The sequence below is a fragment of the Cynocephalus volans genome, chromosome X (genome assembly GCF_027409185.1).
Source record: "Cynocephalus volans isolate mCynVol1 chromosome X, mCynVol1.pri, whole genome shotgun sequence".
In the NCBI taxonomy this organism is placed as follows: Eukaryota; Metazoa; Chordata; class Mammalia; order Dermoptera; family Cynocephalidae; genus Cynocephalus; species Cynocephalus volans.
In genome coordinates this window covers 120,260,106-120,276,267 of record NC_084478.1, presented here as the reverse complement: position 1 = coordinate 120,276,267, position 16,162 = coordinate 120,260,106, and the positions used below count along the sequence as shown (strand labels likewise).

Below are 16,162 nucleotides of genomic sequence, written 5' to 3'. Positions count from 1 at the left end.
ACAAATGAAGAATTTACTAAGAAGGTTGGACAGCAGATTTGAGCTGGCAGAAGTAAGAATCAAGAAAACAAGATAAATTAATTGAGATTATCATATCTGAGGAACAAAAAGAAAAATGAGCTGAGCCTAAGAGACCTGTGGGACACCCCCAAGTGTACCAATATACACATAATGGAGTCCCAGAATGGAGGAGAGGGGACTGAAAGAATATTTGAAGGATTAACAGCTGAAAACTTCCCAAATTTGATGAAAACATTAATCCACAACATCCAATAAGCTCAAGGAACTCAAAGTAGGATAAACTCTAAAGGATCCATACCTAGCCACATGATAGTCAAATTGCTGAAAAACAAACAAAAAGAATCTTGAAGTTGCAAGAGACAATGGATTCATGGAAAGGGATTCTCAATCAGATTAATGCCTGATTTCTTATCAGAAGCTAAGGAGGCCAGAAGGGCAGTGTGATGAAATACAGTGCTGAAAGAAATGGACTGTCAACCAATAATGCTATGGATAGAATTCTATGGATAGCAAAATGTATTCTTCATAAATGAAAGAGAGTTAGGACATTCCCAGATAAACAAAAACTTTGTTGCTATAGACCTGCTCTACAAGACATACTCAAAGGAATCCTTCTAGATATTAACTTGAATGCACATAAAGAAATAAAGAGCACTGGTAAAGGTAACTATACAAAAGACAGTATAAGGGTATTTTTGTTTGTAACTTTTTTCCCTCCTATTTGATATAAAAGACAGCAGCTGAATAAAGCACTAGTTATAAAACTGTTGATGGGCTTATCACGTGTAAAGATGAAATTTGAATGACACTAATAGCAAAAAGGAGGGAGTAGGAGGGAGCAGAGCTGTAGTGAAACAGAATTTTTGTATATTGACAGTGGTTGGTATTAATCTGAACTAGATTGTTTTAAGTTAAGATGTTAATTGTAATTCCCAGAGCAGCCATTAAGAAAATGACTCAAACTAGAGTAAAGAATTGGTAGTTAGCTTTAGAAATCTCAGTGCTTTGTCAGGTAGGTTAGATTCTGAGAGTGAGGTTATAGATTATTTCCAAAGATAAGCTTTATTTGACAATTTTTTTCCATATGTTGTAAACAGGTACAAGTATATTACCTAAGTAGAACATTTTGGTCTCTTTCTAGATAAACCTTAATAACATATTAAACATTCAATAACAACATATTCAGTAATAAAATTCATAATCATCAAGTTTTAGAACATTCTCATGAATTAAGAGTTTGTTCTCGTTCCAGTTTTTAAGATGAAAAAAACTATGCCAAAGGGAATTTAAGCTTTGCCTGCTTCTTCTCAGTATGATTTCTAACGTTGTGGGAGTTTGTAATACTCAAGCTTTGGTTTAGTAATGTATCCCTCCTCTCCTAAAAGCGCTTAATGGTATATGTTTTTTATATTAAAATTAGTATTTAAGAATTTCATGATGCCCCTCAAGAAACTGAAGACAGTTAAAGATCTCTTTTTGAGCTTTTCTCCCTTTCTTTTGGAACAATTTCAAGAGACCTTTAGTGTGATGTGAAGTATCTGTTAGAAAATTTGTATGTCTATTCCCAGAAAGTTGTTTTTAGCTCAGGTGGAGTTTCTAAAGAGACTGTGGAAAAAATTTTTCTGAAATAAGTATGGCACATCAAAAAACAATGTTGAGTCTTTTTATGGAGTTTTCTGAATTTTAGAAGTGAGTTTATAGTCAATGAGCAAATTAAATGCATCCTTGAAAAAGTTAATTCAAATAAATATTTCTTAAGAATTTACTATATCCAAGGCAGTACGGGAGATTCAGAGGTAGATGAGATGTGGTTTCTGCCCTCATCAAGGCTTACTATTAAGGACAAGTGTGGAGGTTGTAATACGGTGAAAAAGGATTGCCTTTTATGTTAATGCTTATTTTAAAAATAATAAAGAATTATAATGGAGTTTTAGTATAATCTAACCTTTTGGAACTTATGTAAACTAACTCACCTAATGAATTACAGAATAGATTAATAAAGTTCTATATCATAAATGCCATTATAAATTACATTATAATATTGGTGGTTTGTTCCTTTGGGGAAAAAATCAACTTTTTTTTTTTTTTACTTTCAGTTCTGTTTATTTGAGGAAGAACTAGTGTGGCAGACAAAATGAATAAAAGATCTGAACAGTTTTGAATGTATCCTGAGTCACCTTCAAGTAGCACCAAACAGGGACTGCAATGCTTCTGGGGGCTGGCTCTCAGAATCAGGGATGTCCAGCAGACAGAACAAGATTCTTTGTAAGGAGGAAGCTGTTGAACTGGTGCTCTCAGAAGGGACTACCATCTTCTTCCCTCTCCCCCTAGGGATCTTAGTCTCCTTATTTAGCATTTGTTTACCAAGTTTAAAGAGAGTATCTTAGCAATTTTGTAGTAATGTTTCAGCTTAAAGGCAAGCTGTACATGGTTGAGGAAGGAAGGAAGGAAGGACATAGTTCTAGTATATAGATCAAGTGCTGGTTTCACCTCCATGAAGTCAGAGCAACATCCTCAAGGGATAAGCCTGGTTAGTATGATAGCATAATTTCTTTCTATAACATACTTGTAAAAATCTTTTATTTACCCTCAAAACAAGCCTACTGTACTATTTTAAGCGGATTAGTTCAGTTTTAAATTAAACTATATTTTTAAAAGTATTTAATTTTTAAATTATGAAATGTTAATTAAATGAACTGTCTTCAGAGATGATTGATCTAAATAATAGTTACTGTTATAATAATATGATAGATAAGGCTTTCCTGCCCTTAAGACGTTTACACTCTAGTAAGAGAGTTAACTAATGCATTCAGATAACTATAATACAAATAAGTGCCTTATAGAGGTACAAACAAAGCCTGTAGAAGTTAGAGGGTGATGACTGTGGATGGGAGATTTTAGCTAATATGAGTGATGAGTTATCTGGTTCACAGACATACAGATGATAACACAAAAAGGAAATTTGTAAATCACTCATATTTCCACAGAAAATCTTGCCTTCACTAGAATGAGCCTACACCTTTTTCAGCATCAGTGTTTAGGGATAGACAATTGTTGACCTGAGAACTTATGCTAATGAGAAGTTAATATTTTTAAACATTATTCCAGGGGGAGAGTCAATGGGAAAGAATCCTTCTTGGGTTTGAGGCTGTAAGAGTAGGTCAAAGAGAATGGCCAGGATAATAGGTCAAATTAGTTCAAGAAAATCTGTGTCCCTAAATGTGTCAGACATTTTGACAGGTATAGCTAATACTGTGGTCCCTTGAGTAGCTCTCACACTCTATCAGGAAAACTCAGAATGCTGGATCAGTAGAAGAACCTATGCCTAAATCCCGTCCTATGATCCCTGGACCTTCTAAACTGGGTTAAGGCGAATATGTCAGATGGAGGGGATACTTTAAAACCTTCTGCCAGGAAAACTATGCCCATGGAATGAACTTGTTAAAAAAGAGGTAGCATATGCACATGGTATGAAATTTAAGCAACACAAGAGGACAATGAAATGTAGATTTCCTTCCAACTCCTGTCTCACAGATACTAGTTTCCCTCCACAGAGGCAACCACTGCTGCCACCAGTTTCTTGTGTATCTTTACAGAGAGAATCTATGCATATACTAGCATTTATGTACATATACATACCTTTTTGTTTTGCACAAAGAATAGTATACCATACATACTTTTCTATGCCTTCTGTTTTGCATTTAATAGTCAGTCTTGGAGAAGCTTTCTATTTTTTGACTTTATTTTTTTTAGAGCAGTTTTAGTTCACAGCAAAAGTGAGAGGAAGGTACAGGGAGCTACTCCCTGCCCAGACACATGCATAGCCTCCCCCATTATCAGCATTCCCCACCACAGTGGTATATTTGTGACAACTGATGAACCTGCGTTGACACATCATCATCACCCAGAGTCCATAATTTACATTCGGGTTCACTCTTGGTGATGTACTTTCTATGGGTTTGGACAAATGTGTAATGATATGTATCCACCATTACATTATCATACAGGTATTTTCATGGCCCTAAAATTCCGCTGTGCCCCACTTATTCATGCCTCCCTTTCCACTACCCCCTGGCAACCACTGATCTTTTTATTGTCTCCATAGTTATACCTTTTCCAGAATGTCATATAGTTGGAACCATATAGCTGTAGCCTCTTCAGATTGGCTTTCTTTCACTTAGCAATATGCACTTAAGTTTCCTCCATGTCTTTTCATTGCTCATGCTTTTTTAGTGTTGAATAAGACTATTGTCTGGATGTACCACAGTTTGTTTATTCATTCAACTACTGAAGGACATCTTGGTTGCTTCCAAGTTTGGGCAATTATGAATAAAGCTGCTATAAACATCTGTGTGCAGGTTTTTGGGTGGACATATGTTTTCATCTCCTTTGGATAAATACTAAGAAGGGCAGTTGCTGGATTGTATGGTAAGAGTATGTTTAGTTCTGTAAGAAGTTGCCAAACTGTCTCCCAAAGTGGCTGTACCATTTTGTATTACCACCAGCAATGAATGAGAGCTCCTGTTGCTCCACATCCTTGGAGATACATCTATATCAGCACACCTACAAATGCCTGGTTCTTCTATTTTTTCTTTTGACTTTTTATTTTGAAATAATTACAGGCTCATAGGAAGTTGCAAAAATAGTACAGAGAGATCTAGTGTACCTATCACCCAGCTTCCCCCACTGGTGATATTTTACATATAGTGTATTATTAATATCAAGAAATTGATTGCCACAATATAATTAACTAGACTACAGTGCCTGTGTGCCTGTTTCTTTTTAATGCCTGCAAGATACTGCATTGTATGAGTGTACCATAGTTTATTTAACCAGTCCTTTATTGTTGGATATTCAGATTGTAGCATTGCTTGTATAGGGAAAAACAGGAGATAATAAATATTCATGTATTCAGGGCCACTGCTAGCATACTCATTGCCTTTGTGTAAATTAGAAAAAAGTGCCCTCTCTGGGTGGATGCAGCCCCACAGGTGCATGGTTTGGAAAGCAAAATACAACCTAGATAACTGTATTTAACACCTCTGCACGTAGATCTCTTTGCACTTAAGTGGAAATACATATGTAGGATAATGAAGTATAATTTAAATTATGCAGCATGACATCAGTGTTCCAATTTGAAACTTTGAAGATATCCATTTCAGACTTAGCATGTCCTCCCAGCCCCCTACCTGTAACCCTCATTGCTCCTCCCCAAATTGCCCTCAGGCATTGTTTATTTCCTATTACTTGTGTACATCCTATCTCCTACATTGGATTGTAAGCTCCTTTGATACCAGAGACCTCATGTCTTCATCTTTGCATTTTCCTTCCCTTCTCCCCACTCCACTATTATCTATCTAGATAGAATACTGTTTTGTATAGAGGTGCTGAGTGAATTTTTGTTTAAAACTTTTCTAAAGGCAGGGATGTTAAGAGCAGTGAATTTTTTAATCTGCCTCTCAATACTTTTTAGAGATATCATGAAATTTTTAAACCAAAATTATTTTGAATTAAAATACCCACACATACCATACTTGTAGGAGAGAAAAGGGTATGTTATCAAGTCAACCAACTAATGGTGGGACACTGTAATTTAAAAACATTAAGCATTTTGTATCGAAAGGAGGAAAATAGAGCAGCTAAACTTGCGACATTGTAAGCAGGTTATTGGGTTTTGGTTCCACTAGATATTAAAACATGGGAATAAAAATAGTCATTCATAAGGGTGTTTTAAGGACTCATAATGTGTAAAATGCTCACAGATAAAGCATTCTTAAGCTCTATTTAGAACCTAAAGTACTTTATATGTATTATATGCTTATGTTCAGTAAGCACAATTCTGAGAAGTTGAATAAATCTTGTGCCTTAAAAATACCTAATTTCATCAGGTATTAACTTCTCTATGCCAATGATTTAGGAGGAAAATTCTCCATTTTTCAACACTGGACTTTTCATTACTGTTAAGCACTAGAAATGTTTTATGAAATTTTAATTATATTAAATATTTCATTAAAACTTACATCATTGGAACCATATGTGGTACACATCAGGACTGCTATACACACACAAAGAAAAATGGAAATGTACTGTTTTTTCTAATGTATCTTCTGTCTAGACGTTATATTAGCAATGTAACTAAATTAGCAGATTAACCATACAACCTAATTGGTATAAATCTTATACAACTTAAAACAGATAATAGTAGTTGCAAAAATAACTTGATTCTGAAGATAAGCCCATGATTAGGCAATGAATTGCTTGAATCCATGTTGGGTAGTTATGTTTGCTTGTGTATAATATTTAAGGAGGTAAGGGTTGGGGAAGTTGTGCCAAATAAAACTGAGAGGGGGAAGATGCTCTTCAGGTCTAATGTTCACAAGTGAATTATCAAATGAGAATTGCTTTGCCAGAAGCACGTAAATATTTTTTCATTATAGGGAGCGACTGTTACTATAAGAGAATTGGAGAAAACATTTGTTTTCCTTGATTATCTGCTGTAAATAATATTTTTGTCACCAAATCAACAAAGTACTGTGGGTTTACTATGAGACAGAGCATTGTTATATAGAAACTCTGTTATCCTGATGTTAACTATAATGGGTTTTTACCTGTATTCCAGGGAATAAAGTAAGTTGGGTTGATTCCAGTAGGTTTTATTTTTCAAGCTTTAGTGCTAAAATCAGATTGTGTGCAACTCTGAATCATGGTTCTATAAATTCTTGGCTATACTAAGTAAATTACAGTATATCTTCCAGTACAATTATAAGAATGCTGTAACATGTGGGATCCTTTTCTTGAGTGCTTTTATGATTAAAGATTAATTTCTTCCTGAATTTGGTTGGATAGGTTTTCATCCAGCTAGTACTGAAAATCACTATCAACTACCATTTGAGTGCCATCTATGTATTTGACAGTTTACTGTGGACTAACAGGAGTTTAAAGAATAGAATAGTGCCTTTTTGGTTTGGCAAGTTTTCTTACAAGGGTGAATAGAATGGGCACATTTACCTTGTTTGTGTGTTTATGCACACACACGTTTTCTATTAATCTTGGTCTGTAAACTTCCAGTATACACAGAATAATTTACCAACTTGCTTTTCCACTGGGGCATGTGTAAGTGAACTATCTTTTCTATTTAACTAAGCAGGTGGTTATTTCCATGATCGTGAAGTATGTTTCAATTTTTAATATAAATTGATGTAAGTAAATTTTATGTTTATGTATATATAGTAACCTCTCATCCCATGAACAGAGCTGGATGAACAGTTTTATTCGGGGAACTACCAGGAAATGAGGATATTTGAGAATTCTTGAGTCAGGAGAGGAAAAAATAGAGTGGCACATGTTTATTCATTTCAACTTGATTTTCTGACATGTTAGGGAATACTGTAGAAGTTATGTGGTTGAATCAGAGCAAGAGATTAGTCACATTTAAAACAGTCATTGTTGAAGAGAACATTCGAATAGTTTAGCCCAGAGAAGACTCTGGTCTACATAAGAATTAGTTGTGAAATTAGATTTGAGAGGAAAGAATAGTTACAAATAATAGTATGGGGAGAAAATGGTGTAATTTGGCATTTAACCAAATAATGTGGGTGGCGATCTAGATGTTCATGTTAGGCTAACACAGTTCATCCAAGTAGAAGGGCTGTGCCATTACCAACGGGAGTTTGGAGAGCTCAGTCATCCATACACTGATAAAGCCCTGCAGAGTAAGTTCTGTACTTTTGCCTCCAGGTGTACTTTGGAGATCTCCAGTATTCTGTCAGTTCCTGATAGTACACAATCTGAACCCTGAAATTCTAGTAGAGCTTGTGGGGAGAAATCAAGAGAAATAACATTTGCCAGTACCCTGTTATGTGGTATGTTCCCTGCTAGGTGTTTTATATACCTGCTTTTCTTGCTTGTGTCTCCACCAAATCAAATCTTCCATAAGGTTATATATGTGGGTGGGTGGGTGAGTGGGCATTGTGCTGAGAGAGACCTTTCCCCACTGTCAAAGCCTTTGTCACTTAAAATAATCCAGAAGCTGTGATACTCTTTAATTTCTGTTTTCTACTTATACTATCTGGTGGCTCCAAGACACAGAGATATTGAGCTAAAGTACTTTCTCCAGTCATAGTCCTCTCTTTGCTTGCTTCCATGAACTCCCAAATTGGGTAAGTGGCCCTCCTCCTTTGTGTCTTGTCACTTTTTATTCATAGCTATTTTCTTATATTGAATTCTATTCATGTGTTTCTTTCCACATACTAGACTATAAACTCCTGGAAAGTAAGAATGGTCTTTTTCAGTTGTGATCCTCAGTGCATGGCACATAGTAGAGAAAGTGCTTAATAATGGTTTCTTGTACTAAATTGGCCATAACAACTGCAGTTTGTCTTCTCGTTTTGTTTATCTTTATGGGATGGCCTTGTACATTCTCTAATCCATTCCTTCTATTGAGAAAGGATAGGGCAAGGAAAACCTCCTAGCTTTCTTTGTAGTCTCTCTTAATCCAGACAACTCTATGCCCTGAATACCTAGTTCTGACTTGCCTCCAGGTAACAGACTAAGTCTTCCAAGGGCGTAGTATTCACAACTCTATCCTGTACTGGACAGTACCATGTACGCTAGTAACTTGGAAGACTGAGGTAAAAGAAGTGGTTGAGGACAGGAACACATTAATTTATCCCACAGAATGATGATACTCAGGAAACCAGGGAGCCCCTGGTTACCTAAGGAGGTGTGAACTGCTTAAGACAGAAATTAGAACAAGTCATGCTGATTACCGTCACTCTCCCGGAGGCCTGATAGTCAGATGTTCTCTCTACACTGCAGTAACAAAGTGGCTTCTCTTCTCCAGAATTGGAGAGGAAGCCATGCAATTTGAAAATTCTTACTCAACTAGTTTGGAGGCACAGCCATTTGCCTGAAGTGGAAGCATCCTCTGATTCAACAAGTCCTCCTCAGTCTCAGTCACATTAGATGCTTGCACCAGTTAGTGCATCTCTGCATTTTGATTCTATTTGGGAAAATCATCCCTGGAAGGAGAAGTGACAACAGTAAGAGGTAGTTTACCTGTTGCCTAATTTGACACCCTACTCTCGAATTCTAATAGAAGGAATTCTTTTATCTTTTTAAAACCTGCTATCTTCACATGAAGGTAAACTGCTTAAACTCACCTATCTCTGACTGACTTGATATCAGCAGGTCTCTAATTGACAGAATCATTGGCAGTAAGGCCATTAACTCTTCTAACCACTCCCATTTTTCTAATCGATGGTTGAAAATTCCATTTAGCTGTCCATTGGATCTCAAGAAATGATTAACTCATGGGCATGAGTTAGTGTTGAAGGAACTTGTGGTTCTCCTTGCCATCAAAGGCAATCAAGTGGTCCAAAAGAACCTTTGAACTGATGTTGAAATGCAGTAGTAGGTAATCTAGGATACTGGGGATAAGTCTAACGGGTTCTTTTTTTTTTTTTTTTTCCACTAAGGTCTCCAGGTTATGGCCAATGAATTTATGAAACCAGAAGGATCTGGTTGACTGGGAGGAAAGACAAGATAACCCTAAGTAACTTTTCATACATGCTCTAATTTTTTTAGGGGTCATGTGATTATACAGCCTTTATTATTCAGAGTGAGTCATAACCAGAGACTCTAGGAGGGTATTGTGAAACTCTGTGTAGTTCTTTAGCCATGCTGGTGTTGGGTTCTTTAAAAAATACACCATCTCCAGACAGTAACCATATATTCTGGATTTCCCAGGAAAGCCCTGATTTCATTTTGTGCCATTTTGTCCATAAGTGTACTTGTATTGATCAGACTCTATGCCAGGTTTTGGTTTGGAAAATATGGACACCAGGCATGTAAGGACTTCCTTCTTATCAACTGAGAAGAGTCCATCACAGCATAGCCTTGCTCTTTCAAACCTGTCATTCTCACTGCCAGCATTTCTCGCCCACTGCCAGCAGTATAATTAGTTGAGAGAATATCTGTTTGAGAAGGTGATGTTTAGTCTAAGACCTAAAGGATGTGAAGAGCTTGTAAAGGCTTTCATCCTTGGCTTTTCTCAGCTCCAACCTCTGTTGCCACCACTGGTGGTGATTACCTTGGGAGAACTCCATAAATTTCAGACTGATCCCAAGGTAATTCATTCCTTGGCACTTCCTGTGGCCTTGGCCGAGCCTGATTGCATACTTCCTCTATGACTGTTTCCCTCTTCTTTACCTCAAACTCTAACTCCCCCCCCCCCGCCCCCGATCCAATATAGATACAGGGGTCAGAGGAATTTGAAGAGTAGGCTAATTTTATCTTCTGGCTCTACCGAGGTCACATTCTTTGGTATCTGATGGATCGAGAAGAATATAAATCAAGGTACTGGGTCTGTGAACTTGCCATTCATGGCCACTGCCCTCACCTTATAACTATTTATCATTGATACTTTCAGATCCTGCCTTAATTTCCATTTGGCATATTTGCCCAGAAAGGGGTGATGGTGTGGGAATTCACACAACACCCTTGCTACCCTGACAGTGGGTTTCTTCAAGGAAGATTCCCAGATTCTTGCAGTCTAAGAGGACATTCTTTGCTTTCCAAAAGGTTGTCAGAGCAACACAAAGTCAAACCTTGCTTCTAGTTGTGTTGATTAAACCTGTAAAAATTCTAGGCATTTGAAGGAGACTTTCTGCCCAGCTATCCTTATCTCTTGCCATCAGATTTTTAGCTCTGAAATTTGATGACTTACTCTTTTTTTTGCTCTTGACTTGCCCTGCCATGATCTAACTAGCCTTTACTAGGAACTCTTCTGCCTCTGGAACCATTTCTTTGCTGTCCAGTTTCAGTTTGTTTTGATTGAATGTTTTCTCTGGTATTCTTTCCTATGGATGAAAGGGACTGTTATCAGGTGTTATGGTCTGAAGGTTTGTATTCCTCCCAAATTCATGTTGAATCCTAATCCCCATGGTGGTGCTTATTAAGAGGTAGGGTCTTTCCATTTCATTCATTCAATGAAGAATGTCATTGGTATCTTGATGGGGATTGCATTGAATCTGTAGATTGCTTTGGGTAGTATAGACATTTTCACAGTGTTAATTCTTCCAAATTCTTCCAATCCAAGAGCATGGAATATCTTTCCATCTTTTTTTTTTTTTTTTTTTTTTTTTTTGTCTTTTTTGTGACTGGCCGCACCACGCTCAGCCAGTGAGTGCACCGGCCATCCCTATATAGGATCCGAACCCGTGGCGGGAGTGCCGCTGTGCTCCCAGCGCCGCACTCTCCCGAGTATGCCACAGGGTCGGCCCTCCATCTTTTTGTGTCTTCGTGAATTTCTTTCAGAAGTGGTTTGTAGTTCTCATTGTAGAGGTCTTTGACCTCCATGTTTAAATTGATCCCTAGGTATTTTTTTTGTGTGTGACAATTTTAAACGGGCTTACTTTATTTCTCTTTGTGTTAATTCATTATTTGAGTATATAAATGCAACTGATTTGGGGGCATTTATTTTGTGTCCTGCAATCAGTTTTACCTTTCACATGGAACAACAAAAGACCCCGAATAGCCAAAGCAATCCTGGGCAACAAAAATAAAGCCAGAGGCATAACTTCAAATTATACTGACTTCAAATTATACTACAAAGCTATTATAACCAAAACAGAATGGCACTGGTATAAAAATAGGCATTTAGACCAGTGGAGTAGAAATGAGAACCCAGAAATCACCCCTCAGGCTTACAGCCATCTGATATTTAACAAAAGCAATAAAAATCTACATTGGGGAAAAGACTTCCTCTTCAACAAATGGTGCTGGGAAAACTGGATATCCATATGCAGAAGAATGAAACTAGATATGCATCTCTCACCATACACTAAAATCAACTCAAAATGGATTAAAGACTTAAGTATAAGACCTGAAACTGTAAAATTACTAGGGGAAAATATAGGTGAAACACTTGGGCAACTAGGTCTGGGCACAGGCTTTATGAACATGAGACCGAAAGCACAAGCAGCAAAAGGAAAAATAAACAAATGGGACTATATCAAATTAAAAAGCTTCTGACAGCAAAGGAAACAATCAACAGAATGAAATGACAACCTACAGAGTGGGAGAAAATTTTTCCTAACTGTGCATCCAACGAGGCATTAATATCTGAATATACATAGAACTCAAGCAATTATACAGTAAAAAATAACCCAATTAAAAAATGGGCAAAGGAGCTGAATAGGCATTTTTCAGAGGAAGACATACAAATGGCCAACAGGTACATGAAAAAATGCTCAACATCACTAGCCATCAGGGAAATGCAAATTAAAACTGCATTGAGCTACCACCTCACCTGAGTTATACTGTCTATAATCAAAAAGATGGTGAATAACAAATGCTGGCGAGGGTGTGGCAAGAAGGGAACACTCCTACACTGTTGGTGGGACTGTAAATTAGTATAACCACTATGGAAAACAGTATGGAGGTTTCTCAAACAACTACAGATAGATCTTCCATACGATCCAGCAATCCCACTTCTGTATATATACCCAGAGGGATGGAAATCATCATGTCGAAGGGATACCTGGACTCCCATGTTCATTGCAGCTCTGTTTACAATAGCCAAGATATGGAACCAACCAAAATGTCCATTGATGGATGACTGGATAAGGAAACTGTGGAAACTGCAGAGCTGGTCGTGTGGTGGTGAACTCCCACAGTTTTTGTTTGTCCGGAAAATACATTATTTTTCCCTCATTTCTGAAGGATAGCCTTGCTGTGTATAGTACTCTTGGCTGGCTGGGTTTTTTTTCTTTTGGTATTTTGAATATGTCATCTCATTTTCTTCTGGCTGTAAGAGTTTCTGTTGAGAAGTCTGTTATTAGTCTGATAGGGACTCCCTTGTAGGTGACTTGACACTTTTCTCATGCTTGCTTTAAGTTTCTCTCCTTGGCTTTGACCTCTGCCAGTTTGACTATAATGTATGTTGGAGAGGATCTTTTTGGTTTGAATCTGTTTGGGGGTCTTTGAGCCTCCTGGACCTGAAGGTCCATGTCTCTCCATATGCCTGGGAAGGTTTCTGTTATTATTTTGTTGAATAGGTTTTCCATGTCTTTTCCTTTCTCCTCCTCTTCTGGAACACCTGTGATTCAAATGTTTGCACACTTAAGATTATCTGCTAGCTCATTTAGATTTTCTTCATTTTTTAAAATTCATTTTTCCTTTTGTTTTTTGTCTACCTGGGTTATTTTGAAAAGACTGTCTTCAAGATCAGAAATTCTTTCGTATGCTTGTTCCAGCCTGCTGCTTAAGCTCCTGGTTGTGTTTTTTATTTCATTGAGTGAATCTTTCAGTTCCATGATTTCTGCTACATTCTTTTTTAAGGTATTAATTTCTTTGTAAGTTTCCTTCTTCATGTCCTGGATTTTTTTTTTCTCATTTCATTATGTTATCTGAAGTGAGTTTCCTTGAGATTATTGCTTGGAATTCCTGTTCAGTCATTTCAATGGTTTCCTGCTCTTTAGGGTCTGGTACCTGAGAATTACTTTATTCTTTGTGTGGTGTCTTATTTTCTTGGGTTTTTGTATTTCTAGTATCTCTACCTTGATGTCTGACCATCCGCTAGAGCAGTTACTTTTTTTATTTTTTTTTTGTCAGCTATGGCATTCTACTCTGGAGTGGGCTTTGAGGAGAGAGATGTCCTCTTTCTGGGCTCTGCTGGTGATTCTCCTCATGTCAGTGCAGTTGAGTGTCTGAAGGGCCACCTGCATGGTGGCTGTGGCTAATGCAGTGGTGTTGAGCTGCTTTTGTGGCAGCCATGGCTGTGGCAGTGGCTGTGGTGGTCCATTTGCAGGGAAGTGGTCTTTTCAGTGTTGCTCTCATGCCTGCTTCTGGGCGGGGGGTGCTGCTCTTGGCTCCTGCCTAGGACCCCAGGCATGCTCTTTTGCTAGGACAAAATATTCTTAGGTTGTCCCTAATTTTATCTCTGAGATTTTTATCTCCCTAAGGAATAGCTTGAAATTGTGGAAATTTTAAACTGTACCTAGGGGCTAGAAAAAGCTGTTATGCCTTTGATGTAAATTCCATATGCCACAGTTAGACTTAGACTACACATTCAAAATAGTATTGCATGGGCCTAGACTTGCAACAAAACTACTTTAGTGTGACAGATTCTCATTAGATATTTTAGATTAAATTCTTTCATTTGTTCTTTTATCTAACAAACATACGTTTAGCCCTTACTATGTGCCATGGGATGGAGATATGGCCATGCAAAAGACAAACTCTCTGTCTCCTTGGAGCTTACAGTTTAGTGGGTAGACAATAAACAAATAGTGACATGTACTGTCAAGAAAAATAAAACCCTTAAATTTTTTCTCCACCCATGAGATTACTAAATTGTTGTAGCTACCAGTGATCCCTGGTAGGACTTCTAAAAAATTGATTATTGGGAAGATGGCCTCAGAAAAGGAACATTCTCTCTGACAGCCCTTTATAGTTTCTACTTTCTTTTCCATTATTTGGACTAAGACCGTGCCTTGTCCAAATAAATATAAGGTTTTAAGCAACCCTGATCTAATTGGAGTGTAACAAAGACAGACTGCAGAGGAAGACTGTTAGGAATAAAACACCTTTGGAGAAAAAGTCTCACAACAAATACATTTAGAGTTGTGTTTATCTTTTATTCTGTAAATGTATTGTCTTGCTTTATAGTGTGTTACATCAAGACACTGAAAGTGGATGTATTTCAAAATATCTATGTACTATGCTATGTTTAACAAAACACAGTATAAAAAGCAGCCTAGTCAAATGCTCCTAGTTTTATGGCATAAGGTTGTAGAATAAGTTCTTTTTGACATAAGTGTTTTAAAAGTTTTGAAAAACAGGGAGTCTGCAAGTTGGAAAGAAGCCATTCTTACCAGGAGGCAAATATACTTATGTTTAATTTTTAAACTATAACTGCTGTTTGACCTTAAATTAAGACAATCTGTTTCCATTGTGGTGTTTTACTGGTTTAACAATGAGAACGTTTAAAACAGCTGCCACCAATTAAAATGATTCATAAATGCTTGTTGTAAATAAATATTCCTGAAGTTTTAACTCAATGAAGTCAATCTTTTTAGTGGCACTGTCTTTTTGGAAAGCAATTTGGTGAAATGCATCAAGAGCTTTAAAAAAAGGTCATACACTTTGATCTGGTAATTCAGTTTCTTAAAAATCTGTCCTTTGAAAATAAATCCGAGATCTGGATAAACTTTAATGCATGGAGATGTTCTCCACAGTTTAACAAGAAGGAAATGATTACCTAAATTATGGTACACCCATATGATGAAATTTCATGGAGCCATTAAAATATTTTTGAAGAATATTAACCATGTAGGAAAATGTTTATACAATTCAGTTGAAAAACAAACTATACAAAACTATATAGTATGATCTTGATTATGTGAAAATATTTTCATAGAACAAGACAGTCAAGAAACATTGTAAAGTTTTACTTTCTTTGGATTTTGGGATTATACATGAGTTTTATTCTTCTTTCTACTTTTCTGTATTTTCCAAAAAGTTTTTTTATAGCAAACATGTATTAATTTATAGGGAATAAAAAAGTTAAGTGTTTTCCTCCTTTCAGTGAGATGCTTTTTTTATTAATATCCAGTTCATTTATATTATTGTGACATAATTTTTTCCAGACTTTCATCTCTAGAGCATTTATTCTTTCTAGTGAATTTTTATGTTTTTAATATTCTGATGTTTATTTTAATTTTTATGATATACACAGTGTCAACAGTTTTATCTGTGGGTGCTCTAATTTCTAGGTGTTCTTCTTTAGAGCCAATAGTTCAGTTCCATGTTGGAATACTATTTTTCAGGTGGTTTATATCAACCAACACCCACACATTCATAGTATGTGGTAAAGAGAGTTGGCTCTGTAGCCACAATACATGGGTCCAAATCCTGGCCCTGCCACTTAATAGCTATGTGACCACTGATAAGTTAATTATTATCTCTGATCTTCAGTTTTCTTATTTTTAAAATGAGGGATAGGACTAGGTGGCAATCTTGGGAAAAAATAGCTTGTAGGGATGAGCATGTTCAATAGTTCAGGTGGCAAATTTTACTTTCTCCTTGTTTTATGTCATGAAGCTGAATGGGTCACCGTCATTTCTAGACCACATACACA

The 16,162-nt window shown here is 36.8% G+C and overlaps 1 protein-coding gene across 2 annotated transcripts in view; it reads left to right on the top strand.

Annotated features, from left to right (window-relative positions):
- The window catches only part of AMMECR1 (AMMECR nuclear protein 1), a 112,683-nt gene that overhangs the window by 19,820 nt on the left and 76,701 nt on the right, over positions 1-16,162 (top strand). The gene's annotated exons all lie outside the window — the stretch shown is intronic.